The 14,226-nt window shown below is 40.7% G+C and overlaps 1 long non-coding RNA gene across 1 annotated transcript; it reads right to left on the bottom strand.

Moving 5' to 3' along the window:
- Window positions 1-10,019: 10,019 nt before the first annotated feature.
- LOC122049307 lies at window positions 10,020-10,734 on the bottom strand. The gene is made up of 3 exons (XR_006130917.1): window positions 10,613-10,734; window positions 10,296-10,485; window positions 10,020-10,216 (listed from the first exon to the last, which is right to left on the bottom strand). It is a non-coding gene; the product is annotated as an uncharacterized LOC122049307 (long non-coding RNA).
- Window positions 10,735-14,226: the final 3,492 nt, after the last annotated feature.

The raw sequence follows: 14,226 nt of genomic DNA, 5'->3' as shown, positions 1-14,226 counted from the left end.
CATCGGTCGAACGGCCCTCCACCTCGGCTTCGGTAGGAGGTGCTATGTCACCCGCGGCCTCATCGTGAGAGGCAGGGGTGTTTGAGGTTTCGGGGACAGTTGGTGTCCCCTCACCTTCCTCGCCGACCGGATCAGCCGGGGCAAGGCCTCGTTCGGCGGCCTCCTTGTTCGTCACCGCCTCAATCTGAGCGGCCTTTAGTTTGAGCTTCTCGGTAGCTTTGGCGCGCCACATGACTTCAGCTGCAGGAGCAAAAAATAAATCAGTTAGAACAAAACAAAGGGGAAGATAAGGAAACTTACTCATGCTGCAGGGCAGATCGGCTGTGGTAGAGGACAAGCCGAATATGTGCATTACTCCCGGGAGGAGTAGCTTGTCAATATGATAGCATTGGCCAACTAGCCGTTCGGCTGCATGAAGGTAGGTCGCGTCACCTCTAAATTTGCCGAGCTCCGGTTGCGAGGGCATCGCCGTCTGCCACTTGGTGCGAAAAGTTAGCCGCTCGGGAAAACGTATATAGAAAAAGTGCTCCTTCCAATGTTTGTTGGAGCTCGGCATATTATCAAAAAGGATGAAGCCTATCCTAGACTGGAAGACAAAGGTACCCCACTCGGCTTGCTTGGGATAAAAAAAGTAGTGGAAAATTTTTGGTTCTAAGGGGATGCCGTTCAGTTTGAATAAAACTATCACTCCGCTCAGCAGCCTAATAGAGTTGGGAACTACCTGGCCGAGCGGAATGCGAAAATAATTGCAAACTTCTAAGAAAAACTTGTGGGGTGGAAAACGCAGTCCGGCCAGAAATTAGTCTCGGAAGAAAAGAATAGTGCCGGGCGGCGGATCGTGAGACCGATCGGCCGGTGTGGCTAACACTATTTGGTGGTCCGTCGGCAGGTCATAGGCTCGAGTGAGGCGCAAGGCGTCCTCCTCGTCGAACCGGCTTTCCATGTTCGAATACCAAAGACTAGGAGCATCGCCGGTCGGCTGCGAGGTGCTAGTCATGGTCGACAGACAAGGATACGGGACCAAAAGGGAAGGTTCAAGCAAGGAATGGAGGGAAATCGACTGAAGGAGACGATTAGCAGAAAGAAGAAAGCGTCAGGAGCGAGAAAAAGGGTCTTACAAGCGAGGGAGATGGTCGGAAGAAGCCGTATGGTCGCCGGAAAGCTTGAGCACAAGGTCGCCGGCGAAAGGAGGAGCAACAGGTGTCTGGAAACGAGGAGGACGAAATGCGGCGGAAACAGAGTCGAGGGCTTTATATCGCCGCCCGGGAGCAATCTCCACCGTCCGATCCAGGTCATTGATATCGAGGTTGTCATCTAGCCGTCCATTTCAAACGGCGGTTGTCCCATCGGAAGTGACGCAACCGCCATACGCTGACAAACGCACGATCGTCACATGTCAGCCGGTTACTAGCCGCATTTAATGAGCTCCCCTTACCGTGCGCAGAGCACGTGATGGGCAGTATGGGAGAACAGCGGACGTGGATTCCAAGAAAACACAAGGCACGGACAAGATATCGCCCGACGGATAGATACTGCCGAACGGATAAGCATCTTTATGCCTGGCCGAGCGGCCTAATGCAATGAGCATTGCTCAGTCAGATCGGCAGTCCAGTCAATCGGACTTCGCCTCCTTCGACTAGACTCGAGGGGAAGGCAAGTGATCCGGTGGTAAGAATCCGGAACCCCATAACGAGGAGTCAACGCCACGGGGAGGTCAGAGGGCCTAGTGGCCCGCCGGAGAAGGACGAGCCGATCGAACTTGGAAGAAAGGGACATCTGGTAGTAAAAGGCACCCTGGTAGGGACTAGGGTTCCGACGCTCAAATGAAACGGTACATAATGGCCGAGCGGAAGGACGTGCCGCCCGGCCGGCGCGGGGAATTAAGGTCGTCCGGACGACGTTCTTCGCCAGGCCGGCCGGACGGACGTCCCGGCCTGGCGGTGGGTAAAAGACGGGAACATCTCCTAATAGCCGTCAAGTCGTATGGCTACGCCATACTCCTAATCTGACAACGGGGTGTCCTGTTGTCCCATCAAAGGCATGTTCGGACTGTAGCAGTATGGTGTCAGGTAAGCTCTCTGACAAGTGCATACCAAGGTATGGGTTGCTGACACGTATGCACCTCAGTGGACGTGCATTAGTTCCTTCCCCGCCCTATATAAAGAGCCTCTTACTTCTCAAAAGGTACGCATAATACAAGCTTGGCAGCCACTTTTTCCACCACTTACCTGACTTGAGCGTCGGAGGGTCGCCGCCGGGAACCCCTTCCCGGCTCGACTTCTGTGCAAGATCGCCGGAGCTTCGTTCGACCAAGCCGGAGATCCACTCCATCGACTAGGAGAGCGCCACGTGCCCAGTGTCCCTTGGTTCGGCGATTCGGACAGGATCAACATCCATGGGATTTTGGTCAATATATTTCAAAATTGGGATTCAAGTAGTCAAACCTTTAGATTCTCAGGTACAATATATAATTTCATATTTTAAGCACAAAGTAGTTGTATGGTAAAATTAAATCTTTGGTTAAACGTGGGCCTGATACGATATCACATCAAGGCCATAGTGGGCTTGATACGATGTCATATCAGGCCCAACGTGGGTCTGATACGATACAATAGTAGGTCTAACGTTTGCTTCATATGGCAACGTATCAGGCCCACTTTGGGTCTGATACTTTTGTATTTGTTGGTAGAAGTCTAATAATCATTAAACTTAGTCAGGTGTTCCGGTTGGCTTCACAAGAAGAGATGTTTCATTGCTGCTTGGTATTGCAGACCGAGGAGCTTCAATTTCGATGAACTCAACTAAAGCATCCGGTGACCTCTTTCTAACATACTTCTCAAACAAAAAAGAAGCTACTAGATCAAGAATTGAGGAGTTGCTTAAATTTTATGGAAATCATTTTGAAGGAGAAGATGATGTTTTATTATTTTACAAATTCTATATTTTGTATATATTTGTTTGTGTCTTATTTTCTTCTAGTACATATAAGGTCTCTTTATGTCTTATAGATATAGTAGATGATTTTGAGAATCTTGCTAGATTCTGTTGGAACCCCAAGGTTGTTTTGGTGTGATCAACAAGTTAAGTTAGGTCCTGCGTTGTTTCTAACCTTGTGTCTAAGTGTGCAGGAGCTTAGGAGCACAGGTAGTCGAGCGGAAGACGCAGCTAGCGAGAAGGACGACACACTGTGCGTCCGAGGGACGAGGTGCTGCGGAAGAGTACACCGACGGACGAGAAGGAAGCGCGCGGTGGTTCCGAGGGACGAAAGCCGGAGCGGAAGATTGCTCGGGGAGCAAGAGACGCAGCTAGCGAGAAGGTTGACGACCGAGGGACTAAGACTGCGGATGAGTACGCTGGCGAACGAGAAGGAAACACGCGGCAATTCCGAGGGACGAGAAGCCGGAGGGAAGCACGCTCGAGAAGACCGGAAGTTGGGTTCGGGTGAGCCCTTTTCCGGATTGCCGAGATCACCCAAGCGAGCGGATCCGGAGCGGAAGAACCGGACCGAGGCGGGACTGAACCAGAGAAGAGGTCCCGCACGAAAAAGTCAACGTCTGTTGACTCTGGGCTCCGGGGCGCCCGGACCTTGAATATTGACCATATCGAGCTTTGACTCGATCTGAACGTTGGGGGATAAAATTTATCCCCCCCAGGGCGCCCGGAACCCTTTCAGGCACCCCGACCAAGGCTATAAATATAGCCTTGGTCCAGAAGCTTCAAATTCAACTGAGAACTCAAGCATTCTTTCTACACTTGTACGCTTTTCTGTTTTAAGCTTCTGTTGTGCGTTTCGTTGATGTAAAAGGCTTCTCTGCCTGAAGGAGATACTAGTGCTACGCTTTCTTGGATTAACAACCTTCCCGGTTGTAACCAAGTAAATCTCGGTGTGCCTTTTACTTTTCTGCTTTTATTTATTTCTCTGATTTTATGCAAGTGTCAGTCTAAGAGTTCGAGAAGGGTTGGTTTGTTTTTGAGTTTTACAGGCTATCCAACCCCCCTTCTAGCCGGCCGTAACGTTCCTACAAATTCAACTGGGTTGAAGTCATCCATGAATTTATGGCTCCACAATTACCTAAGATTGGGGGCATATTTTCATCAACTGGAACAAAACAATCTAACACCAACCTCCCTTACCTAAAGGGATTTGCTGGTCTTTTGGCAGTAAGTTTATAATTTATGTGAAATTTATTAATATTTTGCGGACATTTATGAATAGGTAACCCTTGTGATGGTGAATCAGGCATGATTTTTGGAGCATGTTCCAATCCAAAAATCACACAAAATAGAAGGAGCAAAAATAAATAAGTGGAGAAATATTCCTTCACATATTAGTAAGGTGAGAGAATTGTTTGATCAAGTCTTCTCTGAAGAGGTAAATTTTGAATACTTTGACTATAGTTTGGTTAAAAATTCTTGTTTTAACATGTGTTTTAATATCATTACAGGTTTTAATTGACCTAATCCCTACCCAATATGAAAATTCATTGTTTGAGAACCTTGTTGGCTTTGATGACAGTCCACATGCAATGGAGACATCACAAATTGAAGTCACTGAAGGAGGAGGGTAAATTAATGAGTGTTGTAATTGCATTATTCAAGTATACAGAATTAGAGAGCTAACAATGGAGAACATGCAATTGAAGGAGAGGGTGAAAGAATTAATTAAAATAGTTGAAAATAAAGGCATGAAATCTCAATATAGCGAGCCTGTAGACGATCCTCAATTTGAACATGTAGGTGTTACAATAAGAAGTAGGAGAGGACGTGGCAGAAGTCGCTATGATTACAGGGATACTTCAATTGATAGTCCATTGTGGCTCAAAACTTTACCTAAGAGGCAGCGTAGAAATATACATATAAGTGAGTCTGCGGAGAAAGTTTCAAGTCCAGGAGATGGAAAAAAAGTTGTAAAAGAATCTGATGTTGTGGGGAAGGGGAAAGGAAAAATTGTTGTGGATGAAATGGAAGAAGAAAGAGATATTGTAGAATTAATGGAAGACAAATCTGATGAAGAGGCAGAAAAGGATGCAGATATGTTTGGCAAATATGACAAAATGAGGAAACAAGTCATTGCTGTAAGACGATATCTGAAAATTTCATTGTAATTTGTTTGATTTAATAGATTATCTAAATGTCTTTTATGTTTATGCACATAGTATGTGAAGAAGCAATTTATGACTTCCAAGAAAAAAAATAAGACGAAGAGATGGCGTACTTGTTAAAAGCGTTGGAGAAATTAAAGTATGTGAAATACAGAATTGATCAGTCAAGACAATTATATGCTTCTCTAATTATATAGTTGATCTATGGTTCTCATATTTAAATTTGTAAAAATAGTCATTGATTTGTTTACTTTGTAGGTTTACAAATGATTTAGTTTGGGAGGAACCACCCTTTTGTTTAGATGTGTATTCTCTATTATCTGGTGTGAATGGAGAGATGTTGACAAGAGGGGATGTAATCGACACGTATTGTAAAATTCTATTTAGGGGGGCATTCTCTTCAAGAAGGACATACAACAAGTCTATATATTGCTCAACATTATTCACAGTAAGAAATTTATTTGAGAATAGTACAAATTAGAATTCATTTTATTATTTGGTTATGTATGTATGACTTTGCATATTTGTAGTTATTAATGAAATCGTCAAGGAAGTTTGCCTTCCAACACCTGATAAAGACAGATAGAGGAGATGAAGAGGTTAGGTATATTTTTATACCTTGGTGCAGTGATAATGCACACTTCCACTTGCTGATGGTGGACACCAAATCAATGACGTTCAATCAGTACAATTCTCTAGCAAGTGAAAGTAAATACAAATATGAATTTGAAGCAGCGGTGAGCATCCAATATTCATGTGTATGTTTGTATTCTAATATAAATGCTAGTTGATGGAAAATATGAATTTCCTCTTCAATCTTACAGGTATTAGATTTTAAACTCTATAGTTGTGAGCACGTTGCTGCTATTGATCCAACATTTGAAAGGCATTATCCATTCGATAAATGGGTCTCTCACATAATAGAATGTCCACAACAAAACGCCAGGTAAGTCGAGCATAGAGTGTGAATAGAACATATTGATAAAAAAATATTGACCATTAAAATGGTGTTGTTATTTACAGCGTTGACTGTGACTTCTTTATGATGCAATACATTCGATGTCTCCTATACGATATGAAGATGGACTTCAAATAAGGAGACATGAAAAAGATTAGAATTGATGTAATGGTATCAATTTTGAGTTATAAGTTTTTTAAAACATTGGATTAAATATCCATAGTCTTGGAAGGCAAAAACCTGTAGAGAATGTAAATGAACTTACGTAGTGTAGGTAGTTTTATATCTTTGTATGTTGTCTTTGTTATGTAATACAGTGGTATATATTATATGAGAAGAGTATAAACTGTCACTGGAATATTAATAATATTGCATAGTGATTAGTCACAATCCAAATTGCGATGCTGGTGCTTATCAGTGAAATCTAAATTGCGATGCTAGTGCTTATCAGTGAAATCCAAATTGCGATGCTGGTTGTTATCAGTTAAAATAGAGATAATGTATATAAGTTATACTGCACACCATTTCTATCTTCTCAAAGCTAAAAAAATGGTAACGGTTGGAATTGTTTAGAAAATCAAATAGGCTCGGACCAACACTCGGTTTCAAGAGCACAAGGTAGGCTTTGAAATTTGAATTAGGCATGTAATGATGGAACACCAAAGTAACTAAGTTACGAGAAAAAAAAAATGGTTCTTATTCCTGAAACTGCAAGAAACACATGTTGTGTTCCAAATGGCACGGACAAAGAACTTCTTACCTAGGGTTTATAACTATGTTTTGAGATCATATATACCTTCCCCCCTCTCAAACCTTCATAGGGAGGGTGAGATCAAGTAAATCCAAGTAGGGTAGGCCTATCAGTGGGTTTTGGGCAAAACCCACTGATGGACCTAGACACCTGTGATTCGACTCATTTCAAGTCTCGTGTGATTAGGGTATTGCAAGGACTCTAACAGTGCTATCCAATACACAAAGCTCTCTATGGGTAATAGTACGTGGAGAAAAAAATCTAGCCTCCCTTTGGGCCTGATGTGGTACAATATCGGGTCCAACGTGTGTAACTTTGCATTTCAATTGAACATCTCTCTTTTGTCGTGGATTTCAAAGTCTGCTATTTTTTTCAAACTATAAATTACCTAAAACATAGTCAAGAAGTGTTGAAAAAAAAATTCAGGCACTGTTGGGCCTGATATGAGAGTATATCAGACCCAACTGGCACGGAGCCATAACTTAGTTTCCAAGGTATATAAATTCGTTATGACACCATATATACCATCTCCCCACCCAGACCTTCACAGGGAACTTGATTACAGGTAAATCCAAGTAGGGGAGGGTCATCAGTGGGTTTTGGTCAAACCCCACTGATGGACCTACACACCTCTGATTTGATCCATTTCAGTTCAAGTGAGATTCTGGAATTGCAAGGACTCCAAGGGTGCTAGAAAATCATGATTTAAAGCTATATATGGGTGGTAGGAAGTGTTGAAAAAAAAAAATCAGACACCGTTGGGCCTGATATGAGAGCATATCAGGCCTAACTGGCAAGGAGTCATAACTTCGTTTCCAGGTTGTATAAATTCTTCGTGACACCATATATATCATCTCCCCGCCCATACCTTCACAGGGAACTTGATTCCAGTTAAATCCAAGTAGGAGACGACCATCAGTGGGTTTTGGTCAAAACCCACTGATGGACCTACACACCTCTGATTTGACCCATTTCAGTTCGAGTGGGATTCTGAAATTTCAAGAACTCCAACGGTGCTAGCAAATCATGATTTAAAGCTATATATGTGTGGTAGGAAGTGTTGGAAAAAAAAATTCAGCCACCGTTGGGCCTGATATGAGAGCATATCAGGCTCAATTGGCACGGAACCATAACTTCATTTCCAGGTTGTATAAATTCGTTGTTACACCATATATAGCATCTCCCCACCCATACCTTCACAGGGAACTTGATTTCAGGTAAATACAAGAAGGGGAGGGCCATCAGTGGGGTTTGGTCAAAATCCACTGATGGACCTACACACCTCTGATTATCCATTTCAGTTCGAGTGGGATTCTGGAATTGCAAGGACTCCAAAGGTGTTAGAAAATCATGATTTAAAGCTATATATGTGTGGTGGGAAGTGTTGAAAAAAAAAATCAGCCACCGTTGGGCTTGATATGAGAGCATATCAGACCCAACTGGCACGGAGCCATAACTTCGTTTCCAGGTTGTATAAATTCATTGTAACACCATATATACCATCTCCCCACCCATACCTTCACAGGGAAATTGATTTCAGGTAAATCTAAGTAGGGGAGGGCTATTAGTGGGTTTTGGTCAAAACCCTCTGATGGACCTAAACATCTCTGATTTGACCCATTTCAGTTCGAGTGGGATTCTGGAATTTCAAGGACTCCAAAGGTGCTAGAAAATCATGATTTAAAGATATATATGTGTGGTACAAGTGTTGAAAAAAAAAATTCAGCCATCGTTGGGCCTGATATGAGAGCATATCAGGCCCAACTGGCACGGAGCCATAATTTTGTTTCCAGGTTGTATAAATTCATTGTGACACCATATATATCATCTCCCCACCCAAACCTTCACAAGGAACTTGATTTTAGGTAAATCCAAGTAGGGGAGGGCCATCAGTAGGTTTGGTCAAAACCCACTGATGGACCTAAACACCTCTTATTTGACCCATTTCAGTTCGAGTGAGATTCTGGAATTTCAAGGACTTTAAAGGTGCTAGAAAATCATGATTTAAACCTATATATGTGTGGTACAAGTGTTGAAAAAAAAATGCAGCCACCGTTAGGCCTTATATGAGAGCATATCAGGCCCACCATGGGCCTGATATAAGAGCATATCAGGCCCAACGTGGGCCTGATATGAGCGCATATCAGGCCCAATGTGGAGCCTGATATTAAATCGTTTCTTAAAACTTGATTCTATCTCCCCCTTCTATAAACTCAACACGTGCTACCATGGTCCTTATAAATAAAATAAAATAAAATAACATTTGAAGGTGCTACCATAGGGTTTAAGTCTACAACATGGCCATCAGTGGGAGTGGGTTCTGTGCCAACTGGCATGGAGCAATAACTTCTAATACAGGGGGTATAAATTCATTGTGACACCATATATACCATCTCCCCATCCATACCTTCACAGGGAACTTGATTTCAGGTAAATCCAAGTAGGGGAGGGCCCAAAACCCACTGATGGACCTAAACACCTCTGATTTGGCCCATTTAAGTTCGAGTGAGATTCTGGAATTTCAAAGACTCCAAAGGTGCTAGAAAATCATGATTTAAAGCTATATATGTGTGGTAGTAAGTGTTGAAAAAATAATATGAAATCAGCCACAATCAATAAACTAAAATATGTGAGAGCATATCAGGCCCAACGTGGGCCTGGTATGGTTTCATATCTCGTATCAAAAAACTTGATTCTCTCTCCCCCTTATCAAAAAATAAAATAAAATAAAATAATTTGATTCACCATAGTTTTAATTTACACAATCAGTAAGTCATTACAAGAATAGTCTATTACAATTTTTCAGTGTCTATAGTTTAAAGTTTTTGTCAGACATGATCTTATGTCCAAGTCTAAATCTAAAAGGTCTCATATCAACTTGTATAAAGTCTGCAGATCTCTGAAACATCAAACTCTCTGCATAGCACATCATAAAGAAAGTACAATCCAACCTACAAAACAAAAGCCCAATCCATCATAAAATAAGCACACTCCAAATATGATGGTACTTACGATTTGCTTTGTGTGGGGCCATTAACTTGAATCATTTTATACTCTCTCCCGGAGAAAGGTGCTAAGCCTTTATACCGTATGTGATAGTATGACCAGTTTAACTTCTTAAAAAACAACACCTACAATATACAAACAATAGTAATTAATACATAACCAAGGATTATTTGATATAAGAAATTTGATACTTACAGTTTAATCAAAAACAGCAGTGTAATTTTCTATGGTGCCAAGAGAGTTATAATGAATTATTTGACCTTCCTCCATGTCCATGACCATTAGATGCCAATGATCATCTTGGTTATTTAGAGGACAGAAAATATATCTAATGGTCTTGTCCTCATCAGTTTTTGTACTTTGTTTCAATGCATCCACGTGCATCATTCCAAACAAGTCCTATGCAAACAAGATAGCTAATGAGTTGATTGCATCCAATATATATTATAAACAGTTTACAATGAGATAAGGGACATACTCGAAATCCAACCCCACAAAATATGGATGGGTGGTACGGTGAGTTACAGTTTTTTGCTTCATTAGCAAGAATAGTCCAATAAACATTTATGCAATCCCCATTGGTGTAGTACGTCCAATCAAATATTGTCATAAAAGATTGCATATCTAAAGAGAAAGTATCATTCCTCCATATTGGATGCACAGTCACCCTGCACACGAGGATACAGACAATGTAATTAACCAAATAAAATAAAAGTATAATAAATATTATTAAACTCCATTAATAATCCTTCGTTGACATGTGGTTGAAGTATTTACGCTACCAAATGATCATACCTTAACTAACTGAGCTTCAATAATGCATCGGCTATCACACCATCTGTACTCTTCTTAAAAAATGTCTTCGCTTGCTGAGATAATTACAATACTACTATGTCATTAAGGATTATAAAATAACGAATTACCTACTCTCGATCGTACCTTCAATATTTTGGTCTTCACCTTGTTAAGTTCAACACAATTTTTTTCTATTTGTGATGAACTTGTACCTTCGATCTTTGATGGTGCAGGAGTATCTGGTTCGACAACCTGAACAATCTGTTTGCCTCTTTTTTTTTTATACATTCGGATATCAAACTTCTCTGAGTTCTCTTTCTCTTGGGGCCTACATGAAAATTAGCTGGTAGTGTAGGCAGATTAGGGTCTATGCCTTCTGATGCTCTTGGCTCCCTTGATACCTTGCTTTGTATAATTTCTTGGAGCTTTTTAATCTTATTTTCGGCATCGGCGATAATTTTGTCTTTTACATTTAAAATTCTTTTATCCACGTCATCATTGATAGTCTTAGCCTTGGTTCCACTCTTATCCCGTTGCTTACGCAGTTCAATTATTTGTAGATCCTTTTTTTTAAGCATAGAATTCATCTCAGCAATCATAATATCCTTTGCTGTTAAGAGATTATCCTTTTCTTCTATGACCGTTGCCACGTTTTTATTAGCTTCCTCTAAACTTTTAGTAGCTTTATGTAATTCTTGCTTTAAACTTTCAATTTTTTCTCCCTTTTCCTTGCACTGACTACAATCTACCGTATCGTCACACTACAGTAGACCTTCTTCGGGTTGCTGTAAAGATCCTTCGCCAACCAACTCAAGAGCCTCACTTGGCTGAGCCCAGTTTGGTAGTAAATCCAACTCTGATTCTGTTGGAATTAAATCTACTAAAATTTTATCTGCAGTTACACGGTCTATCAACATGATAGTTAGGCCACCTCCACCGTAGTATTCTAGGAAATTTTTCAGGATGGTCTGGAGCAATAATGTTGATGTGCTCACACACTCATACCTACAATATGATTATAAAAATAATTCATATTCATTACAAATTTCGTGATATATATGTAATCGGACTTACAGCCAAAATATTTGGAAATCCCTTGAGCAAGGGGGCCTTGGGCGTTGCATCAACTTCCTGTGGTTTTGGTCTTAATGTAAGCTCCAAGCCAATGGCGTCTAATTGAGGAGCCATGAAACTGTATACTGCATTGCACCAGTTAAACCTAGCTAAGTTGTCAAAATCATCTACACAGTCAATTAGGGAGTGCACAGGTATTCTGAGAACACTACTGCTACCACAAAACAGAACAGTTGCAAAAAAATACAGGATATACAGCTGACAGTACAACTTGTCATTTGATCTCAACTTCCTAATCAGTTTCTCCAAATGTTTGGCAAAACAATCCGAATCTTGAAAAAACTCCTTGTACAGTGCGCTGGAAGCCTCATTTAAATCGAGACGAACTATCTCTCCATTGTCGGGTAGGCCAAGAATCAGTCTCACGTCTACCTTTGTAAATTTGAGTATCTTCCCATGGAAGATAAAGTTTTTTTCCAGCTGATCCCAATTATCAAACATATTTTGGACCTGAGCTCTTACAAAAGCACTATTAGGGAGGTCGAGGATCCACGAAAAAGGTGTGCCTCGAATCTTCTGTTCTTGTTCTACAGTCGGTTGAACCAAAGAAATAAATTTTCTGAAGTGACAAATGGTACTTTTCCAGTTCATTCTTTTAGTTCTTCCTCTGTTGACATAACTTGGATAACTTGGTCGCTCGGCACTCACACTGGTCAATGCCTCTTTTGTAGCCATTGCGAACCTAACTACCGTATACCCACACACAGAAAAACAACTCTTATATTCTGTAATAACGACTATGCTCTTATTCTAACATGGCCATAACAGTAATACAAACCCTAGGTTAAACCGTTATAGAAAGAACCACTAAATGAGCAACAGAGCTACGTACGAAACGGATGCTAGAATGCCGGTGCAGGTGGACTTAGTCCGACATGTCAATAAGATTGAGTGGTACTACTCTTGGACTAAGACATTAATTAAAGTGAGTTGTCAGTAACTCAATTAAATAAATGGACATTCGATATCTTAAACACAAGGAGACTAACACACTCATAATAAGAAGGGGCCCATAATGTAATTTGGGATTGGTGCGGTGGTGCAATAATAACTCTCTAGTTGAATGAGTTATTATTGATGAACTTGAGTTGTGTGTTCGGGGCAAACACGGGATACTCAAGCTCGTCGGAAGGTCAAAACTAATTTCTCCTCTAAGCCCCTGTCGTAGCCTCAATGAAGCCTTAAATCCACTCATGAAAAGCTCATCTTGGTGTTCAAGAGGGGGTCGGCCCATGGCTTGGTGACCAAGCCATAGGGGTCGGCCACTTACTTCTCAAAGGGGGTCGACCCTTTGCTTGGTACCCAAGCAAGAAGGGGTCGGCCAATAAAATTCAAACTAGGAAGGGTGTTTTGAATTTTTAAAATCTTCTCTTTGTAGATATCTACAAGTTTTAAATGAGAGATTTTAAAATATAAAACTTTCCTTATTTGAATTAGGCCACATGGTTTAAAAGAAAGTTTAAAAGTTTTAAAACTTTCTTTTTTTAACCATCCTCATAGTTTTTAGAAAAAAAGGAAGAGAAGTTTTAAATTTGAAACTTTCTATTTTGTAACCATGTTAAAAAAGGAAATTTTAGAAGAGAAGTTTTAAATTTTAAAACTTGGTTTTAATTTTTAAAACTTTCCTTTTTTAACCTCCGTGTTAGGAAATTAAAAGAGAGTTTGTAAAATTTTATAAGAGCTTTTCTACTTTGCTTATAAAATTTTTACAAAAGATTTTATTTCTTTCCTCTTAGGGCGGGCCACCCTTGCTTGGTGCCCAAGCAAGGGGTCGGCCAATCAATTTAATCAATGATTGATGATTGAATCAATCAAGAGGAAGGAAAAGGAAAAATAAAAGGGGAAAAGGAAAAACAAGATGAAGATTTTAATTTTTTGTAAAAATATTTTCCTTATTTGCCTTGGGCAAGTAATATTAAAGAAGGAGAGGGGAGGCTTCATGTATTATCAATTCTTATTCTCTTGTTGGAGTTCTTCATTGTGGTCGGCCCCTCTCTTTTTTCTTTTCCCCTTGCTCTCTTTTGTTCCTTGGTGGTGGTGGTGGCCGAATACTAGAGAAGGAGGAGGAGCTTTGGGTGGTGTTCATCTTGGAGGATCGTCGCTCACACGACGTCCAAGAGGAGGCGAGGAATACGGCAGAAGATCTCGAGGTTATTAGCATACAAAGAAGAGGAATAACTAGTAATTATTTTCCGCATCATACTAGTTCTTCTTTGTTAGAATTTCAAACACAAGAGTCATATGATTCTAGAATTTCGGATTTATTTCGAAGTTGTGTTTTTTTTTTAGTTTTTCGAATTTGTGATTCGATTGTTCTTTTCGGTTAAACCTAATGTTATTTTAGGAAATTAAATATTGAATTTCTATTAAAAGCTTTCTCGAGGCAGTGGTGGATGATTCTATACCCAAGAAGGCCTAGTGCCTCGCCATGTTTGACCTGGGAGCCGATTTTAGAAATAAATATTTAATTAACTTTATAA

Source organism: Zingiber officinale, chromosome 2B, assembly GCF_018446385.1.
Source record: "Zingiber officinale cultivar Zhangliang chromosome 2B, Zo_v1.1, whole genome shotgun sequence".
NCBI classification, from domain to species: Eukaryota; Viridiplantae; Streptophyta; class Magnoliopsida; order Zingiberales; family Zingiberaceae; genus Zingiber; species Zingiber officinale.
The sequence above is the reverse complement of the archived record's forward strand: the minus strand, read 5'-3'. Positions and strand labels throughout refer to the sequence as shown.